This window comes from Panthera onca, chromosome D1, assembly GCF_046562875.1.
Source record: "Panthera onca isolate mPanOnc1 chromosome D1, mPanOnc1 haplotype 2, whole genome shotgun sequence".
Classification (NCBI taxonomy): Eukaryota; Metazoa; Chordata; class Mammalia; order Carnivora; family Felidae; genus Panthera; species Panthera onca.
Window position 1 is genome coordinate 96,196,376 of NC_138348.1, and position 27,727 is coordinate 96,224,102.

The 27,727-nt window shown below is 42.6% G+C and overlaps 1 long non-coding RNA gene across 2 annotated transcripts in view; it reads right to left on the reverse strand.

Annotated features, from left to right (window-relative positions):
• LOC132661001 (uncharacterized) overlaps positions 1-26,855 on the reverse strand; it is a 216,438-nt gene extending 189,583 nt beyond the window's left edge. For both annotated transcript variants that reach the window (XR_009602004.2, XR_009602003.2), the window contains exon 1: positions 26,609-26,855. This is a non-coding gene — a long non-coding RNA (uncharacterized LOC132661001). The remainder of the gene's footprint in view (positions 1-26,608) is intronic.
• Positions 26,856-27,727: the final 872 nt, after the last annotated feature.

Consider the following 27,727-nt stretch of genomic DNA (forward strand, 5'->3'; position numbering starts at 1 on the left):
GTGTTTACAGAAATGCCTGCCGATGGTACTTTCACAGGTATAGGCCTAAATGGCACCACACACAGCCGGGTCCTAGAAAAAGCCCTGGGTTGTTTCCCATTAGCTGTATGACTCAGAGCCACTCTACCTCTCTGAGCTTCTAAGAGGCAAAAGGGGGATAAGTCACAATATCAACCCCAGGATTAAAAGGGATCGCATCATCCGGTCTTAGCTCAAATGTCCCCTGCTCAGAGGGGCGATAGCGGATGCTGTGACACGTCACTTCAGGACTCAAGCATCGTGCCCATAGCTGCTGGGTGTGTTGGAAACCGACAGCTCACAGCTGGGCCCTTTCGTAGATTGCCCTCCTCTGCCCACCTCATCCAAGGCCTCACCCACCCACCCCCCAACTCAGCGCATGTACAACACTGGCCACTAAGAGGGTCTAGAGGCCAGCCCTCTGCCTCCGACCACAGAGTCGCAGCGAAGTTCCCCGTGGCTCCGGAGGCTGAGGTTTTGCTGCGACCATGTAACAGCCCAACTCCTCCCTCTCGCGAATACTGTTTCCTGTACTCCCGCATGGGTGTTGATCCGAAAAGAGAGCTCCGCGATACCCTCCCTATACGGTGATCCCCAATCCAGAGTTGTCCTCCCAAGGAACCAACCTGCAGCAAGGACCCTTCCCTGCCACACCAATGTAGAACCACTCCTCCCCTGGTCACTGTCTATCCCATCGCTCTTGTCACTGAGAAAAACACCATTTGTCTGCACATGCATCGTCTACCCCTCTGCTGCTATGATATATGCTCCCTGAGGGAAGGGACTTGGTGTGTTTGACCCACTGCTGCGTCCCTGGTACCTGGCACACAGTTGGGTGACACTCCTTAAATATTGTTGCATAAAAGAATATTATGTGTTAAGAGCTTCCAGTCTAGTGAATACAATAAGCCATACAAATGTTAGCTTATATGTTTGCAGGAACTGAATTTGTGCTTCAAGAAGGATGAATTAAAGATTATTAATGTGGAGGCTGAAGGACTCACCCAGTGACTCACTTATCAACAAATTAATGGATCCTGCCTCGGTTGACATTTCTGTTTGTCAAGTAATGGCAGAGTTATTTAAATATCTCCATTATGGGGGCTCCTGGGTGGCTCAGTCGGTTGAGCGGCCGACTTCAGCTCAGGTCATGATCTTGCAGTCCATGAGTTCGAGCCCCACGTCGGGCTCTGTGCTGACAGCTCAGAGCCTGGAGCCTGTTTCAGATTCTGTGTCTCCCTCTCTCTGACCCTCCCCTGTTCATGCTCTGTCTCTCCCTATCTCAAAAATAAATAAAAACGTTAAAAAAAATTTAAAAAAATAAATAAATAAAATAAATAAATAAATATCTCCATTATGGGTCTTCTGTATATCCAAAGAACACATTTAAACATAAAAAAAAAAAAAAAAATTTGAATGCAACACAGTGTGTTTGTAGTCACCAGCAAATCCCATTTGGATAAACTAACAGCTCATAACTAAGGAGACAGCTATCGATAAAGTGAACAGATTATCAGTTCAAGAACCGAGTGTTGTCTGTTCACGTGTTGTCAATTCACGCGTTGATCCTCATAAAGTTCTGGGTCACAAAGGCTACAAGTCAGGAGATCCACCTGGTCTCTGATCCAAGCTCTGCCTCTAACTCCCCAAGTGACCCGGGTCACCTCACTGCACCTCTCTGGTCCTGAATGTTCTCATCTGTGACATGAGAAAGATGCTTTCTATCAACCCTTTTAACAATGATATGCTACATGCAGACCATACTACCAACTACGTCTAGGACAAGGTTAAAAGATCTCATAGCCTACACGATATTTGCGGTGAAAAGTAGATAATTTATGATCTGAATCCAAGGCGATACTTAAACCGATTTTGCATGATACTGGATAAATAACTGAAAAGGCAAATAACCTTGAGGCCAGTGGATGATAGGATATATATAACTACCTTTGATCTATGGGACGGGATCTGTTTTTCTAGGTCACAAGAGGCAGGTTTTTAAGAATGGTTCCTCCAAAAATCTCTCGACAAATGCAACGGGTCTCCTTTTCTCGGGTGTGTGAACTAAGCGAGGAGGTACCAGTCTCCATCCGCTCTCGCTTCCGGTTTGGAGCCCTAGCTCAGAAAATTGCGACTTTTGTTTCCTACTTGCTCTTTCCTTCACAGCTTCTTTTTCCCTTCCTTCCCCATCCTCCCAACTGTGGTCACCCTTCAAGGCCCCATCCTCTACCCTCTTCCCTGTGTGCTCATCTCAGATGATGATCTCATCCACCCACATAGTTTGGTTATGGCAAATGACTCCCATGGCTGTCCCTCCAGCCATGAGCTTGCAGTTTCGAAATCAAATTCCTAATTGCCTGCTGGACAGTTTCGCTGGCCATCTCAACGTCTCAAACTCATATCTTAACGTAAACTTAACTTTTTTTTATCGTCCATATTTACTATCCACAGTTCCTGATGCTCGCTTCCTTCCCTTGGTTTGTGGTGGCACTTGTATTCAAATTCCTGTTTCCCAACTCTAAACAGTCACTAAATCCCCCCCTTTTTTCTTTTCCCTGTCTTCTGCATATGCCCCATTTCCACTGCTCCCACCCTAAAAGAGGTCTTTTTTTATGTTTATTTATTTCTTTTTTCAAGTTTATTTTATTTATTTTGAGTGAGTCGGAGACAGTGCAAACAGGAAAGGGGCAGAGAGAAAGGGAGAAAGGGAATCCCAAGCAGGCCTCTTGTTGCCAGTGAAGAGCCCGATGTGGGACTCGAACTTACAAAATCACGAGATCATGACCTGAGCTGAAACCGAGTCCGGTGCTTAACTGACTGAGGCACCCAGGTGCACCCCGTTTATTTATTTTTGAGGGGGGGGGAGGGGGAGAGAGAGAGAGAGAGGGAGGGAGAGAGGGAGGATCTCAAGCAGGTTCCGCACTGTCAGCACAAAGCCCAACCTGGAGCTCGAATCCACGAACCACGAGATCATGACCTGAGCCGAAGTCTGACGCTCAACCCACTGAGCCACCCGGGCTCCCCAACAGAGGTGTTGAATAAGATGACCCATTCAGTAGTCAATAATATGCATGTTACTATTCAAAAAGTTGAAGTAAGCGATGGTATGAAAAAAATATGTAGGCCTAACTCACTTAGATACGGCAATATGAGGGAAATTAGTAGCAAACCAGATCAAGCAATGAATAAAAAAGGCATTATGATCAAGTTGGGTGTATGCCAGGAATTCATATATAGCTTAACATTAGAAATCTGAGTAACATAATTCATGATATTAATAGACTGAAGGAGAAAAACCATATGCTAATACTCATAGCTCCAAAGATACAGGAAAAAAATATTAAAAATTGATAAAATGCAACACCCATGCAATTTAAAAAGAAAAAAAAAATTAGCAAACTAAGAATACAAGGGGATTTTTTACATCTACCAAAAACTTCTCTCATACATCATTTTTAATGATCAAATGTTAAAAGTTTTATAGGAAAGTTGCAGAAATTCCCACTATCAACATGTCTGTCTTTATAATAGAAGTTCTAAACAGGACAGTAAGAAAAGTCTAAGAAACAGCAGGTATAAAAATTGAAAAGAAAAAATTGTTAGTACTGCAGTCGACATGATTAGCTCTATGAAATAATAAAACAAAAGAATCTATAAGAAAAAATAGTAGATTTAACATTGTTGTATATAGCATAAATATACACAAATTAATTACCTTATAAATTAAACAAAAAAATGTTAATGTGATTTTGCAAATACCATTGACAACACCCAAAATAAAGTAACCAAATAATTAATCTCACAGAAAATGTACAGCGTCCTTAAGGACAAAATGATATAACATCATTGAAAAAATAAATGACCTAAACAAGTAGAAAGATGTACCAAGTTCATGGATAAGAATATTCAATATCTTAAATATGTCCATTATTCCTAAACTAATATATACATTCAAAAAAATTCCAATCAGAGTCCTAATATAATTTTTCATGTAACTTAAGAAGCCAAATTCTATAATCGTATGAAAGAGCAAAAGGCCGAAAAAAGGCGAAGACAATCTTAAAAAACATTTGCCCTAAATGATTTCAAGACTAACACTGTAGGGTTGGAAAAGGGATGGGCAAATTAAAAAACTTCCACACACACAAAAACAGGCTACAGAGCTCAAAAATATATCCATATATATGAGGAAATTTTACATATATTAGAGGAAATGTCGATCGGGGGTGGGCGGGGAAAGGATGGGCAATTCAATAAATGGCGCTAGGGTAACTCATCCTTATGAGTAAAGAAAAAAATTTCTACCCTATCCCACACCCATTGAAATCAACTTACAGGTGGCTCAGTCGGTTGAACATCTGACTCCTGATTTCAGCTCAGGTCAAGATCTCACAGTTTGTGGGACTGAGCTCCACATGGGGCTCCACACTCACAGCACAGAGCCTGCTTGGGATTCTCTCTCTCCCTTTCCCTCTGCCCCTCTCCCCCCGTCTCTCTCTTAAAATAAATAAACTTTTTAAAAAGCCATTTATAATAGAAACAAACATATAAAGATGAAAAGTTTTGGAAGAATTACAAGAGAATATGTTTATGGCTTTGTGATACAGGAGAATTCCTTAAAGATTCAAAGCATAATCGGACTATATTGAAATCAAAATATTTTGCACTTCAAAAGACATCATTAGAGGGGCTTTTGATTATGGCAGGATGAAGCAGTTTTTCCAAAATACATACAACACTGGACAAATTGTCAAAATCAATCATTTCAAGGTCCTAGAAATCAACCAATGGTAGATAATAAATTGGAAAGCTTTATTCTTGAAAAACTGCTAGAACTTTGGGTGAGAACAAGAAGGGTCTGTGGTCATCTTGCCTGGGGCTGCTCAATCTATTTGCCCCAGTTTGACTGGTAAGCCTTGTAGTTTTGCCAGTGCTTAGCCAGCTGCAAAACTAGGAGCTTTGCTGCCAGAGAGATGAGGTTCAATCCATGATGGTGGTCGGAGTGGTGACATGGGGAGCAAACACCCGGGGCTTTTCCAACTAAAAGTGGTGAATTCTATAGGAAATAAGAATTTCCTATGGCTTGAACTATAGGAAATAAATGAGGGAAACCCGTAACAGCTTGCTCGTCCAAGATTGCAACCTTAGTTGTGGTGAGTGATAGACCAATCCGAAATTTAATGGAGAGATTCAGGAAATGAAAATGCCATAGAAGCGCTGAAATAGACTCCCCACACACACCTTAGTGACTGCAAAACTACACACATGTGCAAGGGAGACCCAAGGAAGTCTGGAGATAAAATCCATGGGAGACCTGAGAACTGGTTGCACGTCTTAGTTTCCCTGCTCGCCCATAGATCATTTAGCACAGGGTAAAAGCCTCACTGAATCCAGAACAGCCTCTGCCCAGATCATTGGCTGGCCGCTAGCTATGCAGACACAGGGGTGACCTTTAAGAAGTCAAGATAAAAATTAAAGAAAGAACGAAAAATTTCAGCAGATACCTTAGTGACATCACACCTTAAGGGAAACTGTCTTTCCACACCCCCACCAGCTCTTGGTGTTGCTAATCATCTTAATTATAGCCATTCTGGTGGGGACTTAGTGTTAGCTCATTGTGCTTTTAATTTACATTTCCTTACTGACTAATAATGCTGGGCATCTTTCCATGTTAGCCATTCACATATCTCCTTCAGTGAAGTGTCTATTCAAATTATATGCCCACTTTTATTTATTTTTTTATTTTTTAATGCTTATTTACTTTTGAGAAGAGAGAGACAGAGACAGAATGTGAGCCAGGGAGGGGCAGAGAGAGAGAAGGAGACAGAATGGCTTCGGGCTCTGAGCTGTCACTATAGAGCGCAAAGCTGGGCTCGAACTCAGAAACAGATCACACCCTGAGCCGAAGTTGGATGGTCAACCAACTAAGCCACCCAGGAGCCCTAATATGCCCACTTTTAAAATATACATGCACTTTGGGGGCACCTGGGTGGTGCAGTCGGTTAAGCGTCCAACGCTTGATCTCGGGTCAGTTGTGATCTCACAGTTTGTGAGTTCAAGCCCTGCATCAGGCTCTGCAACACTGGTGCTTGGGATTCTGTCTCCTCTTCTCTCTGACCCTCCCCCACTTGTGCTCACTCTCTCTCTCTCTCTCTCAAAATAAATTAAAAAACTTAAAAAAAATTTTTTAAATATACATACAAAACTGATGGGGATGAAAAATGGTACAACCATTTTGTGAGATAGTTCAGCAGTTTCTTAAAGAGTGTTAAACACAGAATTAACATACAAATCAGCAATTCCACTCTAAATATCTACCTGAAAGACATCAAAATATACATTTACCCAGAAATTTGTACACAGATGTACATAACAAATTATTCATAATAGTTAAATGCTGTAAACCATACAAATATTGGAGTGGATGAACAAAATGATAGAGCCATACAATGGAATACTAGCCAGCAATAAAAAAGGAACAAACAACAGTAGTTGGATATGCAACATCAGGGATGAACTTCTAAAATATTACATTAGATGAAAGAAGCCGGACATGAAAGACTATATATTGTATACTTCCAGTTATATGATATTTTTAGAAAAATCCAAACTAGAGACTCAAAGCAGATCAGTAGTTGCCTGGGGCTTCGGGTAGGAGGTGAGATTCACTGACAGTGGCCAAGAGGAAACTTTTAGGGGTGATGGAACTGCCCTAAAATTGCAGCAATGGTTGTCCAACCATATATTTATTCAAAACACATCAATCTGTCCATTACAGCGAGTAAATTTTGTGACTATACAAACTACAGATCAATAAAGCTTGCCTTAAAAAATAAGCCATCGTTGAAAAAGTAAGAAGTTGTAGATTGGGAAAAGATATTTAACACATAGATAATTATAGAAGGATTAGAAGAATCCAGAATATATATGTGTGTGTGTGTGTGTGTGTGTGTGTGTGTGTATGTGTATCCATATATATCCATATATATGGACTCTTATAAATCAAGTAGAAATAAGACACACAATACCGAAAAAAGAAAAGGTGGCAAAAGTGATGAACAAGCATTGCACAAAGGAAACCTGAACGGGCAATAATCACAACATCTACAAGACAATCAATCTCATGGTAATCAAGTAAAATGTAAGTTAAAACCACAATGAAATACCAAGTGGTGCCAGGGAAAAAATTAAAAATCTTGATCACATCAAACGTTGGCAAGGACATGGAGGAATAAGAATTCTTAAACACTGCTGGCGAGACTATAAATAGTCACTATGGAGAGCAATTTGGCAACGTCTCCCAATGTTGAAGCCCCGCACTCTTCAGGACTGAGCTGTTCCATTGCTACGCAAACACACAGACACACACACACACACACACACACACACACACACCCCGAAATTCTCACACATACTCCACAAGATACGAGAACGTTCATAATAGTAACTGGGGTTGGTGTCAGATTAAATCCTTTATTCTGAATAGCCTTAGGCAGAAATTTCTTCAATCTCACTCAGTTTTAATTTCTCTACTAGTAAAAGGGGGATAACCATACCTGCCCACCAGAGATGCCGTGCGGGTTAAAAGAGCAAAATGCGCATGACAAATGTAGCACAGTGTCTGAGACTTACTAGACCCTCAAGGAACATAATTTCCCTTCCCTCCGTGTACTAAATGGATGTTCATATCCTTAATTAACTGGAGGCAATACCTCCACCATAAGCGAGGCTGGAACCTACAGCGAAGCAAGTGGGTTCTTTCAAAATATTGAAGCTCCCATTTCCTCTCTTTGGGTGCTTTCCAGAAAGTGCACCACACCATGCTTCACAAAGAATTTAGAACCGGAAGCAAAAGGTATGTCGCGGGAAGAGGGACACAGGGACACTGAGACAGTTACAAGGTTAGGAAGCCATTGATCACAGACTTTGCTCCACCTGGATCTCAGTATGAATTAAATCTAATTATGCTTGGCTTAAAGCAGCATTTGTGTTACGTTCAAATGGGTCTCGGTAGTTGTAAGGGGTAAATGTGCTTATGTATGTTCAATGGGACACACGGATTCCTGCTCCTTAAAAACATACAAGACCATCTTAATTTCTCTTAGGAGGTAAGAAGACCAGCGATGTTATGGAGGTCAAAGTAAATGTGTTGGCCCTTTCTCATTTAACTTTACAAGGAAGCTCACAGCAAATGAGGATAAAAATGTGGCTGGATTCAGAAGCATGATGGTACGTCCTCCTCTCACAAATGAATGTCAGGCTAGAAGTCTGGTTATTTGGAGCGAGCCCTAACTAACGCAAATTGTCTATGTGAACATGTCAGAACTGGGAGCCACACAGAGCCAGCAGGAAGGGAGTAGGGTGGAATGCACTGGATAGGAAGAGGGTGGGTTTCAGACTCCAGCCCCCGGTGTGCTTACTTACTGGCTATGCCTTCTGAGCAAGCCCCTCAGAGCTTTCAGGCCTCCGTGAGACCCAGTGATGTGCGTGCTCTAGTTCCGGGTTCTGAAGCTCATCACGTCCTTCTCAAACCCCAGTTGTAGAAGTCATATTCCAGGGCATCTTTTAAGACCCCCGGAGAACAGAAAGACCTGTACTGGATATACAAATGGGTACCAACGAAGTATGGGAGACAGGGAACAAAGAGAGGAATTTAGAAGATGCGTAGACATTACAAATGCATAAATGATAGGGGCGCCTGGGTGGCTCAGTCGGTTGAGCGTCTGACTTCAGCCCAGGTCATGATCTCACAGTTCGTGGGTTCGAGCCCCACGTCGGGCTCTGTGCTGACAACTCGGAGCCTGGAGCCTGCTTCGGATTCTGTGTCTTCCTCTCTCTGTTCTCTCTCTCTTCCCCCACTTGCACACTCTCTCTCTCTCTCTCTCTCTCAAAAATAAATCAAGATTAAAAAAATTTTTTTATGCATAAAAAATAGACATGCATTTTTTTTCAATGGCATTCAATTGCAGTGGATACATTTAATTAAAATAATGCCTCCATAAGTTCAAGGAGGTCCAGGTGGGGTACCTACTTTACAGTCTGAACTCTTGAACTGACTAAATGTGTGACTTTGGGTCGGTCACTTTCCTTCCCGTGGCTTCCATTGTCTTCTCTGTAAAAGGAGGGGCTCAGCCAGATGGTTTCCAGGCAAAACAATGTGATGAACCTAAGTTTAGAGGTAAATACCACATAACGTCTGTACAAGCCTTGAGGGATCTGGGAGGAATCCAGGCAGGTTAGAAATGGGCGGGGCTTCCCTCTTAGAACCTCTCCCCTTTCCAGAGTGCGCCCCTCCCCAGCAGACTTCCCAGACCACGCTGGCGTTGCCAGAGGGCTGCTGGGAATTTCTCTGCAGAACCCTGTTCCCAAACGAATTCCCAGGAGGTTGGGGGATGGAGAAGGGTGCCAGTTTAAAGCAGGTCTGATATGATCCAGGACCTGCTAGGGTTTCAGCTGCCTGCTTTCTGGCAATCTGCAGAGAAATTAAAGAGATTCTTGTAGAGGTTAAATGGCTGTAGTCCTAGGGAGGGGACTCTGTTGCTCAGAAAGAAACACAAAGACGAGATTCATCTTGCTCAAGAATTATAAATAGAACAGTCAGATTAGATTCGGCAGAGGAATGGGGGCACCAGGAAGGAGCCAAGTTCTCTCCGAATAAAGAGGCAAGGCTCCAAAGACTCCCAAAGCAGGCTTTCAAAAGGGAAAAAAAGGAAAGATGGGAAAGAAGAAAACTTCAAAAAAAAAAAAATGGGCCTTTTCTTTTAACCCACAACTTTTTATCAGGCAAGAAGGCAAAATCATCAGTTCCCTGAAAGAGAGATTAAAAGTAAATTATCACCCCATAAGGAGCCGTTCCCTGTAAAAGGAATGAAAATAGTTTACTGCTCTACGGAAAATGCAGACGGCTTCCAAACTTTAGGTTAAAAACTTGGCAAGGGGAGTTTGGCCTCCCTGTGCGTCTGTCTTAGAGATGTTTATCCAGCGGATGGAGATACTGAGATGGGTCTGGTTTTCAGGTTTGTTTTTTTTTGTTCGGCATAAGGTTTCCATCAGATACAGTCTGCAAACTGGCGCAAGCCGGGAGGCTGCTGGAGGAGAGGCCGTGATTTAACTGCAGCCGACTCTGCACCTTAGTACCAACAAAGCCACAGTGCAGAGACCAAGCTGGAAACCGCGCTGGGGGCTGGTGGAGGGCCTACTGGCTCCTGACTCCAAAGACCTTTTTCCCAGGTCTCCTTCCAGCATTAAATGCCATATGGTCTTAGACAAGTCACTTGACCTGTCTGAGTTACAGATTCCCCATCTGTTCCTCAGTGAGTCTGGCTTACGCCCCCATCTCAAAGTTGTTCAAGGAAGTAATATAAAATACAAGTTCTGTAGAAATGCCATCAGTAGTCGAGGCAAAAACAGCTCCCTTCCAGGGGGCCTCGGGGCTTTCTACAAAACACGGATACCGGGGGCTGCTTGGCCACGTTGTACATTTCCCGTTCGCCAGGATTCCTCTTGTAAAAGGAGGCCCACAGGGGGCATGAAACACAGAGATTTCAGGTTTTAGGCCAAGACAGGCTAAAGTTTGAATCCTTCCCTCCTGTCTCATTCATTAGGTATAGAACACTGGGGGGGGGGAAAGTTTCTGAAACTTTCTGGATCTCAGTTTACTTCACTGTGAAATGGGAATAATGCTGGCTCCACAGGTTTGCTGTGAGGACTCGTAAAAATGGTAGAAAGTATGCCCATGTGCTCAATAAAATATGGCTGTTGTGAATCATCACCCACTACCGTGGTCACCAATTTTATTCTTTCTGGATGAAATCAGACACACCCTCCTTGATTTATTCATATACCCCCAGCTGCAATTTAAGCCTTTTTGTTTTGTTAAAAATATGTCTTTTTTTTCTTATCATATTTCCACTTCCAGGAAGATAGAGTGGGCACACGTTTCCCTATTCCTCCCACAAACTACAACACAAGAGCCTGGCCGTTATACGTGACACGAACACGAGACTCTACAACGTGGAGAAAAGGCAGAAGCCCGGCTAGGGGCCTCAGGACCCAAGAAACAAGGCAGGGTTGCGTTCTCTGGGTTTTCGTTTTGCTTCGTATATGCCAGGCTTGGAGCTGAAGAAACTGAAACCTCAGACACGGCAACAGGCACAGATTAAAAATAACGTCAACAGCAGCCTGTGCACCCTAGCCAAGGGACCAGGAAAGAGGCAGTCAAGCAAGATGGAAAACTTTTAGACAATAATCTCTCTACTCCTGCCAAAAAGCACAGAGAACACTGTGGCCTTACCCCCACCCATGCCAGCAAAGGCCAGTGAGGAACCTAGATTTCTATCCTTATCAGGCTATAGTGAGGCACCCACCACCCCCGTCAGGCGTTGTCAGAAAAGACCAAGTAGGAAGCTGCACCTTTTATCCCTGCCAGGCAGTAACCCCACCTCCCCACAGTGACACAGGAGGCCATGTGGGGGGCCTGGGCCTCCACTCCCACCCAGACTGTTGAGGCACCCCTCCGCATCCCCACTGGGGTAGTATCAGAGGAGGACTAGTGGGGAGTCTGAACTTTCACCACTGCCCAGCTGTGATAAGGACACCTCCCCATGGTGTCAGTGTGGCCGGATGGAGGGCAGTAACAAGGCACATCAACCCCTCCCAGCCAGCTTGGGAGGTATTAGTGGGGAGCCAGAACTCCCATTCCCAGCCAGCTATGACAAGGATCCCCCCACTGGATGTCAATGGAGGCTCTGTGCATTTGCCTTTGCCAGGCATTATCAAAAGAGGGCCCTCGGGCGTCCGGGTGGCTCACTCAGTTAAGCGTCCGACCTCGGCTCAGGTCATGATCTCATGGTTTGTGGGTTCAAGTCCCACGTGGGGCTCTGTGCTGACAGCTCGGAGCCCAGAGCCTGCTTCGGATTCTGTGTCTCCCTTTCTCTGTGCCCCTTCCCCGCTCGTGCTCTCTCTCTCTCTCTCTCTCTCTCTCTCTCTCTCTCAAATAAATAAACATTGAAAAATAATTAAAAAAAAAAAAAAGAGGGCCTGCTTTCCCATTCTTGAAGTAGTGTTAGAGAAAGCCAGCTAAAATGGAATGTTTACATAAGATCCAGAATATCATAACATATACAAATGTGATCAGTTTTCAACTGGAAATTCCTCATCGTACCAACAGCCAGAAAAATTGCCAAGAGAATACGTAAAAATACATCAATAGGTGGTAACACCAACACCAAAATGACAGAGACACTGGAGTCTAAAGAGGCCACGATAAAAATGTTTCAGGGAACAATTATGGACATGCTTAAAACGAATGAAAAAGAAAGCACTAGAAACCCTCAAATAAACACAGGATAAAAAGAATTAAATAGAAATTTTAGGGCCAAAAGTAAAATAATTAAAATGGAAACGCATGAAATAGAATCGGATGAAACTCCAATTAAGACAGAGATTGGCAGAGTGGATAAAAACACATGACCCAACTATATGTTGTCTATAAGTGACTCACTTCAGATCCAGATATATAAATAGGTTGCAAGAGAAAGGGTGGGAAGAGATATTCCATGCAAACCAAAAAGTAACCCAAAGAAAGCAGGGGTAGCTATCCTAATATCAAACACAACAGATTTTTAAACCCAAAAAAGGTCACAAGTACAAAGAAGGGCATTATATACTGATAAAAGATTCAATACAGCAAGAAGACATAACAATTATAAACATATAAGCACTAGTAACAGACCAGAAAAATATATGAAGCAAAAATTGACAGAATTGAAATGAGAAATAGTCCTACAGTAATAACAGGAGTTTAATAGACTACTGTCGATAATGGCTAGAACAACTGGAGAGAAGTAAGGAAACAGAGGGTTTGAACAATATAATAAACTAACAAGATCTAAGAGACGTAAACAGAACACTCTACCCAACAACAATAGAATGTACATTATTCTCAAGTGCACGGGGACGTTTTCCAGGATAAGCCATGTTAGCCCCCAACACTAAATGCCAATCGATTTATTTTTTTATTTATTTTTTATTTTTTTTTTTAATTTTTTTTTTTTTTAACATTTATTTATTTTTGAGACAGAGAGAGACAGAGCATGAACGGGGGAGGGTCAGAGAGAGAGGGAGACACAGAATCTGAAACAGGCTCCAGGCTCTGAGCAGTCAGCACAGAGCCCAATGCGGGGCTTGAACCCACAGACCGCGAGATCATGACCTGAGCCGAAGTCGGACGCTCAACCGACTGAGCCACCCAGGGGCCCCAAATGCCAATCGATTTTTAAAGGCAAAAGCCATACAACATATCTCCTCTGACCACAATGGGATGAAGCTAGAAATCAATAAAAGGAGAAAAATTGGAAAATTCACAAAGTTGTTAAGATTAAGCAATACACTTTTTGAACAACCAATGGGTAAAATAAAAAACCAAAATGGAAATTAGAACATCTTGAGACAAAAAAGGAAAACACAAGGTGCCCAAACTTATGGGATTCAGTGAAAGCAGTGCTAAGGAGGAAATTTATTAGCTAAAAGTGCTCACATTAACAAAGAAAAAAGACTGGGGCACCTGGGTGGCTCAATTGGTTGAGTCTCTGACTCTTGCTTTCAGCTCAGATCATGATCCCAGTGTTATGGGATCGAGCCCCATGTCAGGCTCTACGCTGAGCATGGAACATGCTTTGGGATTCTCCCCCCCTCCCCTGCCCCTCTCCCCTGTTTGCACTCTCTCTGTCTCTCTCTCTCTAAGAAGAATAAAAAATAAAGAATAAATGAAAATAAATTTAAAAAAAGAAAGTGATGAGTTTAAAAGAAGAAGCAAAACTTCATATCAACAATCTAACTTTAAAAATTAGTAAGCTAGAAAAAGACCAAACTAAACCTAAAACTAGCAGAAGGAAAGAATTAATAAAAATGAGAGCAGAGATAAATGAAATAGAGAATAGAAAAATAACAGACAAAATTGACAAAACCAAAAGTTGGTTCTTTGAAAAGAGCAATAAAATTGACAAACCTTTTAGTTAAACTGACACAAAAAGACATAAGATTTAAATTACTAAAATTAAAAGTGAAAGTGAGGACAATACTACTGGAACTACAGATATAAAAAGGATTTTAAGGTAATCATAAGCCAACAAGCTAGATAACCTAGATGGAATGGACAAATTTCTAGAAATTTCTAGAAATACAAAATCTACCAAGACTAAATCATGAAGACATAAAAATCCTGAATAGACCTATAACTCGTAAGGAAATTGAAAAAGCAATTAAAAATCTCCCAACAACCACAACAAGAAGCCCAGACCTTCTCAAAAAAAATTGAAAATGAGGGGACATTTCCAAATTCATTCTGTGAAGCCAGAATTGCTCTGATGCCAGAGCCAAAGACAATGCAAAATTACAAACCAGTATCCCTTGTGGACATTGATGCAAAAATCCTCAACAAAGTACTAACAAACCGAATTCACCAGCATATGAAGAATTTATGTACTATGACTAAGTTGGATTTATTTCTGGAATACAAAGATGGTTCAACATACAAAAATCAACCCTGTAATACAACACGTTAATAGAATGAAGAAAAAAACCAACGCATGATCATTTCAATTGCTACAGAAAAGGCATTTGATAAAATTCAATAAATTCAATACTCTTTCATGATAAAAACACTCAACACACGAGGCACAGAAGGAAACTACCTCAACATGATAAAAGCTATATAAAACCCCACAATAAATATCATACTCAATGATGAAAGACTGAAAGCTTTTCTTCTGTGATCAGAAATAAGGCAAGGATGCCCACTCTATCATTCTATTCAACATAGTACTGGAAGTTCTAGCCAGAGCACTTAGGCAAGAAAATAAAATAAAGGTATACAAACTGGAAAGAGAAAAGTAAATATATCTATTCACAGATGCTATAATTTAATGTGTATAATATACTAAAGATTCCATATCAGAATAAAACTATTAGAATTAATAAATGAATTCAGCAAAGTAATAGAATACAAAATCAGCACACAAAAGTAACTTACATTTCTATACACTAACAATGAACAATATGAAAAAGAAATTAAAAAACAATTATATTACAATAGCATCAAAAATATTTAGAAATTAACTTAAACAAGAAGGTAAAAGACTTATACAGTGAAAACTACAAAACATTGCAGAAAGAAATTAGACATAAATAAATGGAAAAATATCCCATGTTCATGGATTGAGAGACTTAACATTGTTCAGATGTCACTATTACCCAAAGTGATCTTCTACAAATTCAATGCAATCTCTATCAAAATCCCAACAATGTGTTTGCAGAAATAGAAAAACCCATCCCAAAATTTATACAGAATCTTAAGAGACAGCAAATCATTAAAACAATCTTCAAAAAGAACAAAGTAGGAGGATTCACATTTCCTGATTTCAAAACTTACTACACACATAAATTTGATAACGTTGAGATGAAATGGATCAATTCCTTGAGAAACAGAAACTACCACGACTTGTCCAATATGAAATAGATAAGTTGAATATTCCTATGATTATTAAATTGGATTCATAACTAAGAAATTCACCCAAAATAAATCTCTGCGCCAGTTAGTTTCAATGGAGAATTCAATCAAACATTTAAAGAAAGATTGACACCAATTTTAAACAATCTCTTCCAGAAAACAGAAGAGGAAAGAACACCTTACAATTTATTTTATAAAGCTAATATCACTCTGATATCAGTCAAAGACAGTACAAAATCAGTCAAAGACAATACAAAAAAAGAAAACTATAGTCCAATATCCTTCAAGAATATGAACACAAAAATTCTTAACAAGATATCATCAAATAGAATCCAGCAATTAATAAAAAGAAGTATTCATCACAACCAGGTGGAGTTAATTCCAGGGATGCAAGGCTGGTCCAATATTCAACTATCAATCAATGTGATTCATCATATTAATGGACTAGAAGAGTAAAATCATATGATCATATCAATCAATGCAGAAAAAGCACTTGATGAAATTCAATACCCATTCATGATTCTTTAAAAAAAAAACTCTGAGAAAAAAACAGAAATAGGGAACTTTCTAAATTTGATAAAGACCATCTACAACAAACCAATGGCTAACATCAAATAGTGGAAGACTAAATGTTTTCCTCCTAAGATCAGGAATAAAATAGGGACATCTGCTCCCAGTCTTAGTCAACATAGTGCTGGGATTTCTAAATGCAGTAACACAGTAGGCAAGAAAAGGAAATAAAAGACATACAAATTGGAAAAGAAGAAATAATATTGTTTTTACTTACAGATAGAATGCTTGTCTAAGACTCCTAAACTAATAAGTAACTTCAGCAACATTGCAGGATAAAAGATGAATATAATTTTTAAAAAATTTTTTAATGTTTTATTTATTTTTGAGACAGAGACAGAGAACGAGTGTGGGAGGGGCAGAGAGAGAGGGAGACACAGGATCTGAAGCAGGTTCTAGGCTCCAAGCGGTCAGCACAAAGCCCGACACGGGGCTTGAACTTACAAACTGGAAGATCATGACCTCAGAGATCAACCAACTGAGCCACCCAGGCGCCCCAAGATGAACATACATTTTTATATTTATAAATAAATATATTTTATACATTTATATATTATACATACATAAATATAAACATGTTTTTCTATTTCTACACATTAGCAATGAATATATGACACTGAAATTATAATACCATTTACAATCACTCAAAAAAAATTAAACGCTTATGTGCAAATCTAACAAAACATGTACAGGGGCTTATATGTTAACAACTGCAGAACAATGATGACAGAAATCAAAGAAAATCTAAATACATGAGTGACACGTTGTTCTCATGGATTTGAAAACTTAACACAGTAAACAGATGTCACATCTCCCCCGAATTTATATGCAGGTTTAATGTAATTCCTAACAAAATCATAGAAAGGCTTTTTGGTAGCCATAGGTAAGATTATTCTAAAACTTACATGGAAAGGCAAACTAAATAGTTAAAACAATTTTGAAAAGAGGGAATAAAATACGACTGTTTTCCAGACTTTTTATATGGCTACAATAATCAAGATTGATATTAACAGAGGGAGTAGACACACAGATCAATGGAATAGAATAAAGAACACGGAAACAGACTTACACGAATATGCCCAGCTGATTCTGACAAAAATGCCAAAGTAATTCAGTGAAAAAGGGGAAGAAGGGAAGGAGAGGGAAGGGGAAGGGGAGGGAGGAGTGGAGAAGGAGGAGGACGTCATAAACTTAATCTCCCTTTTTTTTTAATTTTTTTTCTTTACTGTTTATTTTTTATTTTTGAGACAGAGACAGAGCATGAACAGGGGAGGGGCAGAGAGAGAGAGAGAGAGAGAGAGAGAGAGAGGGAGACACAGAACCTGAAACAGGCTCCAGGCTCTGAGCCGTCAGCACAGAGCCGGATGCAGGGCTCGAACCCATGAACTGTGAGATCATATCCTGAGGCCGAAGTCAGACGCTTAACCGACTGAGCCACCCAGGTGCCCCTAATCTCCCTCTTTAAACAAAAATTAAGTCAACGTGGGGCACCTGGGTGGCTCAGTCGGTTAAGCGTCCGACTTCAGCTCAAGTCATGATCTCACAGTTCGTGAGTTTGAGCCCCGCGTCGGGCTCTGTGCTGACGGCTCAGAGCCTGGAGCCTGCTTCCCATTCTGTGTCTCCCTCTCTCTTTGCCTCTTCCCCACTTGCTCTCTCTCTCTCTCTCTCTCAAAAATAAATACACATTGAAAAAATTAAGTCAAAATGGATCACAGGCTTAAACATTAAAAAAAAAAGTATAAAACTTAAAAAAATAGAAAAGTATAAAACTTAAAAAATAGGACAGGGGTGCCTGGGTGGCTCAGTCCGTTAAGCCTCCAGCTCTTGATTTCAGCTCAGGTCATGATCCCACTGTCAGCAGGAATGGAGTCTGCTTAAGATTCTCTCTCCCCCTCTCCCTCTGCACCCCTTCAAAAAAGAAAAAGAACAAAATCTTCGGAAACTAGGCTAAGCAAAGAGACCCTACACTGGACCCCAGAAGTACAATCCATAAAAGGAAAAATTGATAAGTTGGACTTTATCAAAATTACAAACCTTTGCTTAGTGAAAGATAAGAGGATAAAAGACAAGCTAGATGCTGGGAAGAAATCTTTGAAAACGACATATCCGACAAATAACTAGTATCTAGAATATACAGAGATCTCTCAAATCTGTTGAGATTTCAACAGCAAAAACCCCCAAACGCTCCACTGTGCAAAACCCCCGAAGAGACATTTCACTAAAGAGAATATATAGATGGCAAATAAGTACGTGAAAATATATTAGCCATTAGGGAAATGCAAGTTAAAACCACAGTGAGATAACAGTATACACCTCACCAAGCTGGTGAGGGTGCAGAAAAATTGCATCACTCATATGCTGCCAGTGGGGTGTAAACTGGCAGTCTGGGAAAGAATCTGGTGGTTTCTTTAAGCACCAAACAGGCAACTGCCATATGACTCAGAAAATGCAATACTGGGCATTTATCCCCGAGAAATTAAAAATTATACTCACACCAAAAACCTGGACACAAATGTTCATTGCAGTTTTATTCATAACAATGTATTCCTAATAGTGAAAAAGCTGGAAACCACCCAGATGTCTGAATAGTTAAACAACATGTGGTATATCCATGTACCTGAATAGGTAGCTGAATAGTTAAACAACATGTGGTATATCCATACCCTGGAATACACAACAACGTGGGTTGTTGTATACCCAATATACACAACAATGTGGTGAACTTCCAGAGCATTGCACATTGTCTGATTCCATGCACATAAAATGCTTAATATAGGGGCGCCTTGGTGGCTCAGTCTTTTGAGCGTCTGACTTCAGCTCAGGTCATGATCTCACAGTTCGTGGGTTCGAGCCCCGCGTCAGGCTCTATGCTGACAGCTCGGAACCTGGAGCCTCCTATGAGTTCTCTGTCTCCCTCTCTCACTCCCTCTCTGCCACCCATGCCCAGTCTCTGCCTCTCAAAAATAAATAAACATTGAAAAATTTTTATAAAATAAAATAAAATAAAATAAAATAAAATGCTTAATATGAAAAAATTACAGAAATGGAGAAGAGATCAGTGGTTGCCAGAGGTTAAGAAAAGGGAGATGCTGGAGGGAAGTATGGCTATGAGAGGACAGCATGAGAGATTCCTGGGATGATGGGATTTTGACTGTATCAATGTCAGTACCCTGGTTGTGATATTGTGCAATAGCTTTCCCTGATGTTACTTACCATGGACCAAGGGTACATGGTATCATGTGCTATTTCTTGCAACTGCCTGTGAATCTGTAATCATCTCACGATTAACAGTCTACTATTCAAAAAAAGTGATCCACAGAAATCTGGAAATTACATACATAGAAAAATAATAAAAATCATGTGTTTCTCCACCACTCAGAGACAACCACTTTTTAATACCCAGGCATATTTAACAAAAGTTTAAAAAAAAATCTTTCTGGGCATGAATAATTTCAAAGAAAGAGAACACTTATTCAATGGAAGTGATTGTATGCCCCACCATGAAAATTGTTTTACTTAAGAAACTCCTTTTCCTACAATGGCCTTCCATATATGTATGTATATATATATACAAATGAATACATTTGTATGTATATATATATACACACACATACATTGTATGTATATATATATATATACAAATGAATATGTATATATTGTATATATATACAAATGAATATATATACATATATATGTATATATATGTGTATATATATATATACACACATATATGTCATATCTCCTATTAAATTTTATATGCAATATACATTATTAATATATATAGTTATCTTACATGTAACAAATAAGGAGTTGGCTCACACAATTATGGAGGCTGTGAAGTCCCAAGGTATACAGTTGCAGGCTGGAGATGCAGGAGAGCTGATGGTGTAGTTTCAGTCCAGAAGCCAGCAGACTCAAGACCCAAGAAGAGCCAGTGTGTTCATTCAAGTTCAAGTCCAAAAGCAGGAAAAGACCAATATCTCCACTTACGGCAATCAGGCAGGTGTCTTCTCTTACTCATGAGAGGATCAGCCTTTCTGTTCTATCCAGGCCTTCAACTGATTGCACGAGGCCCACCCACATTAGGCAATCTGATGTAGTCTACTGATTCAAATGCTAACCTTATCCAGAAACCTCACAGACACAACCAGAATAACATTTGATCAACTATGTGGGCACCCTGGAGCCCAGCCAGTCCAGCTGACACACAAAATTAACCATCACATGGCCGGATGCCATTCTCTGCCCCACCGGTGAATCACCAACCCTCCGCTCCCAACGCTTAGGCTGATTTCCTGTGATTTCTCATCTGAATACAGGAGAAGACCAAATTCTTCTTTATGTGTAAGAACCAGTGAGGGGCTCCTGGGTGGCTCAGCCGCTTACGTGTCTGACTTCAGCTCACAGCTAGTGAGTTTGAACCCTGCGTCAGGCTCTGTGCTGATGGCTTAGAGCCTGGAGCCTGCTTCGGATTCTGCGTCTTTCTCTCTGCCCCTCTCTGGCTTGCACTCTGTCTCTGCCTCTCTCTTTCAAAAATAAATAAAAGTTAAAAAAAAAATTAAAAAAAGAAAAAGAACCAGTGAGATCATAGCGGTGATGTTGCAGAACTTGGCTATCGTATTTTTCAGCCAAATATCCTACATCTGGAGTGTATCTCAAGGGAGGACCAGGGTGAAACTACCCCAGAGGAAATGGAGTGTTAGCTTTGTGATGTATGAGGGAAGTGATGGGGTGCCACAGAAAAACAATGGCGCGCGCACACACACACACACACACACACAACGGGACCTTGTGGCCTATCATGCCCACTGCTCCATTGTTCTGTAGTGAACATCTCAGTCTGGTGGTGCACACTCACATCAGGACATTTTAGATGGGTCTAGTCTGCAAAGGAATTATGGCCCTCTCTGCTGCCATTCTGTGCCTCAATTTCTCTAACCGTCAAGTGGGCATCTTTGGTCTATTTTGGGTTCACAGAGCTCTTAAGAAGTGTAGTGATGCCTCTACAGCATTTCAACCCCTTAAAAAAAAAACCTGCATAAATAAGTCAAAGGCCACTGCATAAGAAACAATTCCAAGTTCATAAATCACCCAGATCCTTGGGAGATTCTCGGTAAACATTTAATAAAAGTAGAAAAGTAGACAAATGGCTGGCAACATGAGGATTCAGTTAGCCACAGAGTTCGAAAAGAAAAAAAAACTCACAAAAAACTAAGACCCACATGAGCACCTGATGAAGTGACTCTATTGTGGCCATACAGTTCTCTTGCTCTATGGACCAACTTCCCAATGGAAATATTTTTCATCATTCGTCTATCTACTCTATGACCCAGCAATTCTACTCCTGGTATTCACCCGAAATAAATAAAACAGACGTCCACAAAAAAAGACTTGCACAAACACATTAATGGCAGTCTTACTCATAAGAGCAAATATCTAGAAACAACCCAAGTGTCAATTACCAGGTGAGTGGATCAACAGAAGTATATTCACACAACACAATACCTCCTCGAAATGAAACAGACCTACACAATAATACAAGGCAGTACAAAATAAAAGGGAATACACAAACTACAGAGGTAGGCAACCCCATGGATGGATATCAAAATCATTGCGTGAGAGATGAGAACATGCTGTATGGTTCCAGTGACAGGAAGTTAGAACATGCAAAGTTAACATATTATGGAAGAAATCAATACCAGGGTTGTGTCTGGAAGCAGGGATGGGTTCGAGGTGGTGGGAAATAAACATCTGGGGAAGAGGGATGACGGTACTTTCTGGGGAAATGAAAATGTCCTAGATCTTTTGGGGATGAGGTGGTTTCCCAGGTGTATAGAATTATTGCACTCATCAAACTGAACACTTAAGATCTGTGCCCACCATGTTATGTAAATTATATTTTAGTAGTTTTTTTTAATTGTCAGACCCACCCATATCCAGGGGCAGAAAAACTATCTTGACTGAATAAACTTTGAATGGGCAGTGGGAAACAAAATTAAGTTAGGTTTGATCACATCCTTGGATTGTGCTTGTTGAAGATATCAGTGAAAGGCAGGACTCATTTTGTCCAAGAAAGGCAGAAAGGAAGGAAGAAAGGGGATGTCTGACACCCTCTCCGACTTTTCCTGTTTAATACACTTACTTCCCTCCCCCTCAACCCATTGTTCTATCCATTTAATATTTCCACACCTTCCTCCATGCCTGCTGGGAGCTTGGTGCTCTCACGGGCACCCCAAGGTGGTTGGCTGAGAGGGGATGAAGCCCTGGACCAAGTAAAGGATGACCCAAGACACTTTACAATTGACGGGTGATTTGCATGGTACCTGTTCTAAGTGCCAAAATTAGAGAAAAACCCCTCCAAGGGGAGCCGGACAGTTTCACTGAAGCAATGGGGTGAATGTACTTCCAAGAACTGGGAGTATTTATATATATCTACGTATGTGTGTGTGTGTGTGTGTGTGTGTGTGTGTGTGTGTGTATGTGTGTATGTGTGTATACATATATACACACATACATATGCATAAAATTTATTTATTTTGAGAGAGAGAGAGAACAAGTGGGGGAGAGGCAGAGAGAAAGGAAGACTCCCAAGCAGGCTCAGCACTGTCAGCACAGAGCCCAATGTGGGGCTCGATCTCACAAATCGTGAGATCATCACCTGAGCCGAAATCAAGAGTTGGATGCTTAACTGACCAAGCCACCCAAGCATGCCGAACTGGGAGTATTTTAATCAACGTAGATACAGAAAGGGGAAGTTCCATAAGGAGGAGACCATAACCAAAGGCACAGAATCAGAAATTTACCAAGAATGTTGGGGAGATAAAAAGGAATAATTATAGCTACTACTTGCTGAAGAGCTTCGCTTTGCCACCCATGAATGTAAGTATCTCTTTTCTTATTTAAACTCAGGACATCTCCACTTTATGCGGTCATCGACAGGGAGTCAGAGGGAAATGAAGGAAGTTGCTCAAGCTCTCCCGAGGGTCAAGTCTTGGTCCTGGGAAATGGGTTGTGTCGCAGCCTGGAAGGAGAAGGGGATGGTCAGCTAATGAGTATGGTACCTTTCAGGGGTCTGAGATCTAGTGGGAGCTGCAGACGTGGTGAGGTTTGCCCAGCAATAATAGAGGGGCAGGGATTGAGAGCAGAGAACCAAACCCGGGGCATGACAGTCACCAGGTGAAGAGCTTGGACTCAGAGCAGACCAGGATTTGGTACCTACCAACTATCTAAGCCTCAGCTCTTCCTTTAAAGATGAAATAATCAATGTACCTTGCTTCCAGGGTTGATGGGAGCATTCAAATACACCGTAAGTACTCAATAAATGTGTGCCGTGGTTTTTGAGGCATGCATGTATTTTGGGAGAAAGAACAGGGAGGGAGGCCGAGAGCACCTAAGTGGGGGGGGGGGGGGGGGTGGAAATCAGAGAAATTTACAAAAGACTTAGAATTGTAAGTGTCCCAAGACATGTGCCCGGAGGGTCTTTAGGAGACACTGATAAACAAAGAAGGGTGGGGTTAGAATGGACCACTAACAGTTGCAATTGGTAGAATAAAATAAAGAAGGCAAGGGGCACCTGGGTGGCTCAGTCGGTTGAGCCTCTGACTCTGACTCAGGTCATGATCTCACGCCTCGTGAGTTTGAGCCCCGCATCGGGCTCTGTGCCGACAGCTCGGAGCCTGGAGCCTGCTTCTGATTCTGTGTCTCCCTCTCCCTCTGCGCTTAACCCACTCGCGTTCTGTCTCCGTCTCTCTCAAAAATAAATAAACATAAAAAAAAAAAAAAGGCAAAGGCAAAGTTAGATTTCAGGGGGTTACAGGAATACTGGACAACATCACAATGGAGACAGTCGATGTGGACACAGAAGACCTAGAAAAGGTATCAGAAAAAGAGCAAATTCAAACGAAGATTTATTTGCAGTATCTAGGAGGCTGCACTGTGATTGGAAGCAGAAGTAAACCAAGTAAAGTTCCAGTGAAAAAGAAACAGAACACATACTTGGGAGAAAAATGGTAATTAAGGGACAAAACCCCAGATGAATGAAGTCCAGGAGACACACGGATGACTTAGCCCGAGAGACAAAGAGAGAAATCTCTTATCTGGAGAAGATGAAGAAGACACAGGGAGAGAGCGGGGTATAAGAAAGAAAAAGGCAGGTGTTCTGAGGCCCTGTGGGGTAGTGGAGAAAAATGTGTCCCCAAGGCTAAGCCACTCCGGTCCTTTGGATTCATCTGTGAGAAGCAGAACCAGTGACCTCAGTCCACAAGGAAGGGACCCCCACTTGAAGACGTACACGTGGCCGTACCGTTGGGGAAGACTATTTTCCTCCATGCAAATAAATGGAACGCCCATACACAGGCTGTTTCAGTAGCTTCTCTCAGTGGCCACCTCTGCAAAGCACTGTTCCAGGTGCCCAATGACAAAGATGGCCAGGTAGCCCCACCATACTAAAGTTGACGTGGAAAAAGTTTAGATTGTAAACTTGGTGAGGGGTGTGCCCTCACCAGGTTCCCTCTGGATCGATGATTTCTGTAGAGATCGTAAATGCCCCAATTCTCTAATGTATTGTGGCTCTGAAGCCTCACCCTCACAGGGGCCTAATTCAACATTTGGCAATCCATTGGAGTATGTGATACGTGGCATTTTCATTGCTTCATTATTTAAAGGGCAATTCATTATGTGCAATGGAAACAAATAAAACTCTATTTCTGACATTTCTAAATCTGAACCCTGAACTCTCAATAAACCTTCCAGTCTCAAAATAATTATTTAAGCAAAGCCCTGGTGTATTCACTCGAAACCATTGAGTAGGCTCCTAATGGTTGGTGATGCAATCTCTGATGCTCAGACTTGCGCATTGGAACTTCCCCGAAGAATATTAAATAGTCCCCCACGCTACAACCCATTAAAGGCAATCTTGTTCTCACAGGCCTCAATCAAATTTGCACAGCAATTAGTCCTGCACAGGGTTTGATACATTTCTTAATTATAAAACAACTTTGTACTCTATTGGCCCTTTCAGATGGGTTAAGAGAACATTAATTACCTCCTCCTGAGACATCAAAGAGTTTTTTTTTTTTTTTAATCCCCCTCTTAGGGCTGAATAAAGCAAGACATGCGGAGGAACTAACATCTACTGAGCACCTACTATGCGTTAAGCTCTGTTTGGGGTGATTCACACGTGCGTAAATAAGCCTATAGGTAAATTATCAATCCTGTTTGGCAGATGAGAAGAACACACTGGAAAGAGTTAGATTACCTGTGGTTGGTCACATTGTTAGGAAGTCGGCCCGCCTGCCAGTCAAGTTTTATATCAAAACTGAGTTAGATTGAGGATGATTTTACCCCCCCCCCTTTTTTTTTAATGACTTGTTACTGCCCATCACCAATTTTTGAGCACCTTCTGTATGCCAGGGAGCTAGGTGCGGTGAAGAATAAAATGACTAGGTCCTCGTTCCCAGGGCAGACGACAAACAAAAAATTTCTGGGTCCTGCGTCCATCATGCCAGCCCGAGGGCCCCGGGGATACACGGCGAGGAGCAAAAGGCTCAGCCCGGGTGGGTGGGTACGGCCCCGGCAGTTGGCCAGTTGGCGCAATCAGAGGTGAGGCTCCCGGGATCCGGATCCCGGGAAATCGCCGCCCCTCCCTTTCACCTTTGGCTCTAGGCATCACCCGGAGAAGGAAGTGAAGACGTATCCGGAACCATCCAGCCTGGAAACGCACCTAGGCATTCCCGAGCCCCTGGCTTCGGCGTCAGAAAACGCCAACCGCTCTCCTCCCTCCCTCCGACTCGGGCATTTCAGCCCCGCGCCCTCCGCGGCATCCCTCCCCCACCTCCAGCCAGTCGAGATTTGTTTTCACTGCAATCTCCCTAAATTGCTCATTTCATAAGACCTGCAGGAAAAAGTCAGGAAATGAGGTTTAGAGGAAGACGGAGGAGGAGAGTCGGGGGCCGGGAGGGGAAGCCGGCGGGGGGAAGCGAACTCTGGGAGAGCGAGTCTTTCATTATCGCGACCTGTTAGGCGCACATCCTCTCGCTCTCCGCGCGCCACCCTCTCGCTGGATGCGAGCCATCCTCCGGGCTAATGAGCAGAGCGCAGGAGATAACTAATCCTAATGCAATTACCGCTCGCCATTACACTGATAGGTTGGAGGCGCTCCCCGTGTGCCCCCCAGCCGGAGACCGGCTCGTGCAGATGTGCCTGCGCCTCCCGCCCTAGACGTTTTGACAGCTGTATACGGTGCCGGGCCCCCTCCCCCTGCCGGCATCCCGGGAGAGTGATCTTGGTACAGCCAGTCCCCCAGCAGCCCGGCGGAGGTGAAATGCAATCGTAGCAGCTGGAGGGGAGCGGGGCCCGGCCGCGCGCTGGCCGCGGGGCGCGGCGCGGGGCGGACGGGCGGGCGCGCGGGGCCGCCCCCTCCCGGGCCCCCTTCCCCCCCCGCCACCCCCCCCCCCCACTGCCCGCACCCCCACCCCCGCCCCGCCGCTTCCGGAGAGCCCGGGCGGCTCTTACCGCGCGCCGGCCGGGCCCTCTCCTGGCCGAGCTCGCGCTCCCGTGATAGGGGGATGGTTTGCAGCACACATGTTCCTTTGTTTGGCCCGGCCACGTGCTCTGTTTGCACAGCAGCATGTGGTACCACTGGAGGAAATCGAACCAACACTGAAAGTTCAAGGAACAGCCAAGCTCTGCTGGGAAGCGGCTGGGCCAGGGCCGGGTGGAGGGATGGAGCGGGAGGCAGGCCCGGCTCCCTCGCGGAGAGGCCCAGGCGGAGCGAAGGGGGGATGCGGTTGAGGAATGTTCTGGGTGAAGGGGACTGCGGGTCTCCGCAGAGCACGCGCGCGGTTGGGGGGGGGGGGGGGGGGACGGAGGGGGGGGGACTTTCTGCAGTCGCCGGCCAGCCCTGCCTGGGGTGGGACGTGGACTTTGATTATGATACTCATCTCTTGAATTTGCAAGAGCTTCATGGCTGATAAAGGCTTCTCACAGCCTCCATCTCACTTAATCCTTACAAAAACATACGATGCTGAAGTGCCTCCCCTTCTTGGGGGGAGAGGGAGAGAGGGGAAAGGCCGCAACCCCTGAACTCTTGACCGAGTGGTCTGACCTTCCAGGCGGCCAGTGAGTCAGCCCCAACTATGATGGCAAAATGCATAAGACAGTGATCATTTGTCCCTCTCCCTCTTGCTCCCTCTGCTTCCCTCCCTCTCTCCCTCTCCTCCCTCTCCCTCTCCCTCTCCCTCTCCCTCTCCCCTCTCTCTCTCATTACCGAACAATATACATTTGTGGTTAAAAAACTTTTAAGCAATTCATAAATGTGTGAAACATAAGTGTACAATGTAAAAAGGGAAAGTTTTCCAAATCCAATTTCCCAAATATAGTCATGGTTAAGATTTTCAGCCATTTTCTCATTTTTCCATGCATGCCTGAACATAGTTTTGCAGTTTATAAATGCTTGCGTCTTTTTTTAAAAGAAAAAAAGGAGGGGGAATCTTACTACACATGCCATTGAGCTAAATCCGTTCGATTTAACACTGAATCAAGAAATACATCTTTCCCAAACAGAATATATTCATCCAGACCATTGTTCTTTTTAACAGCTGCATAGTATTTCCTTGTATGAATGTATCATTA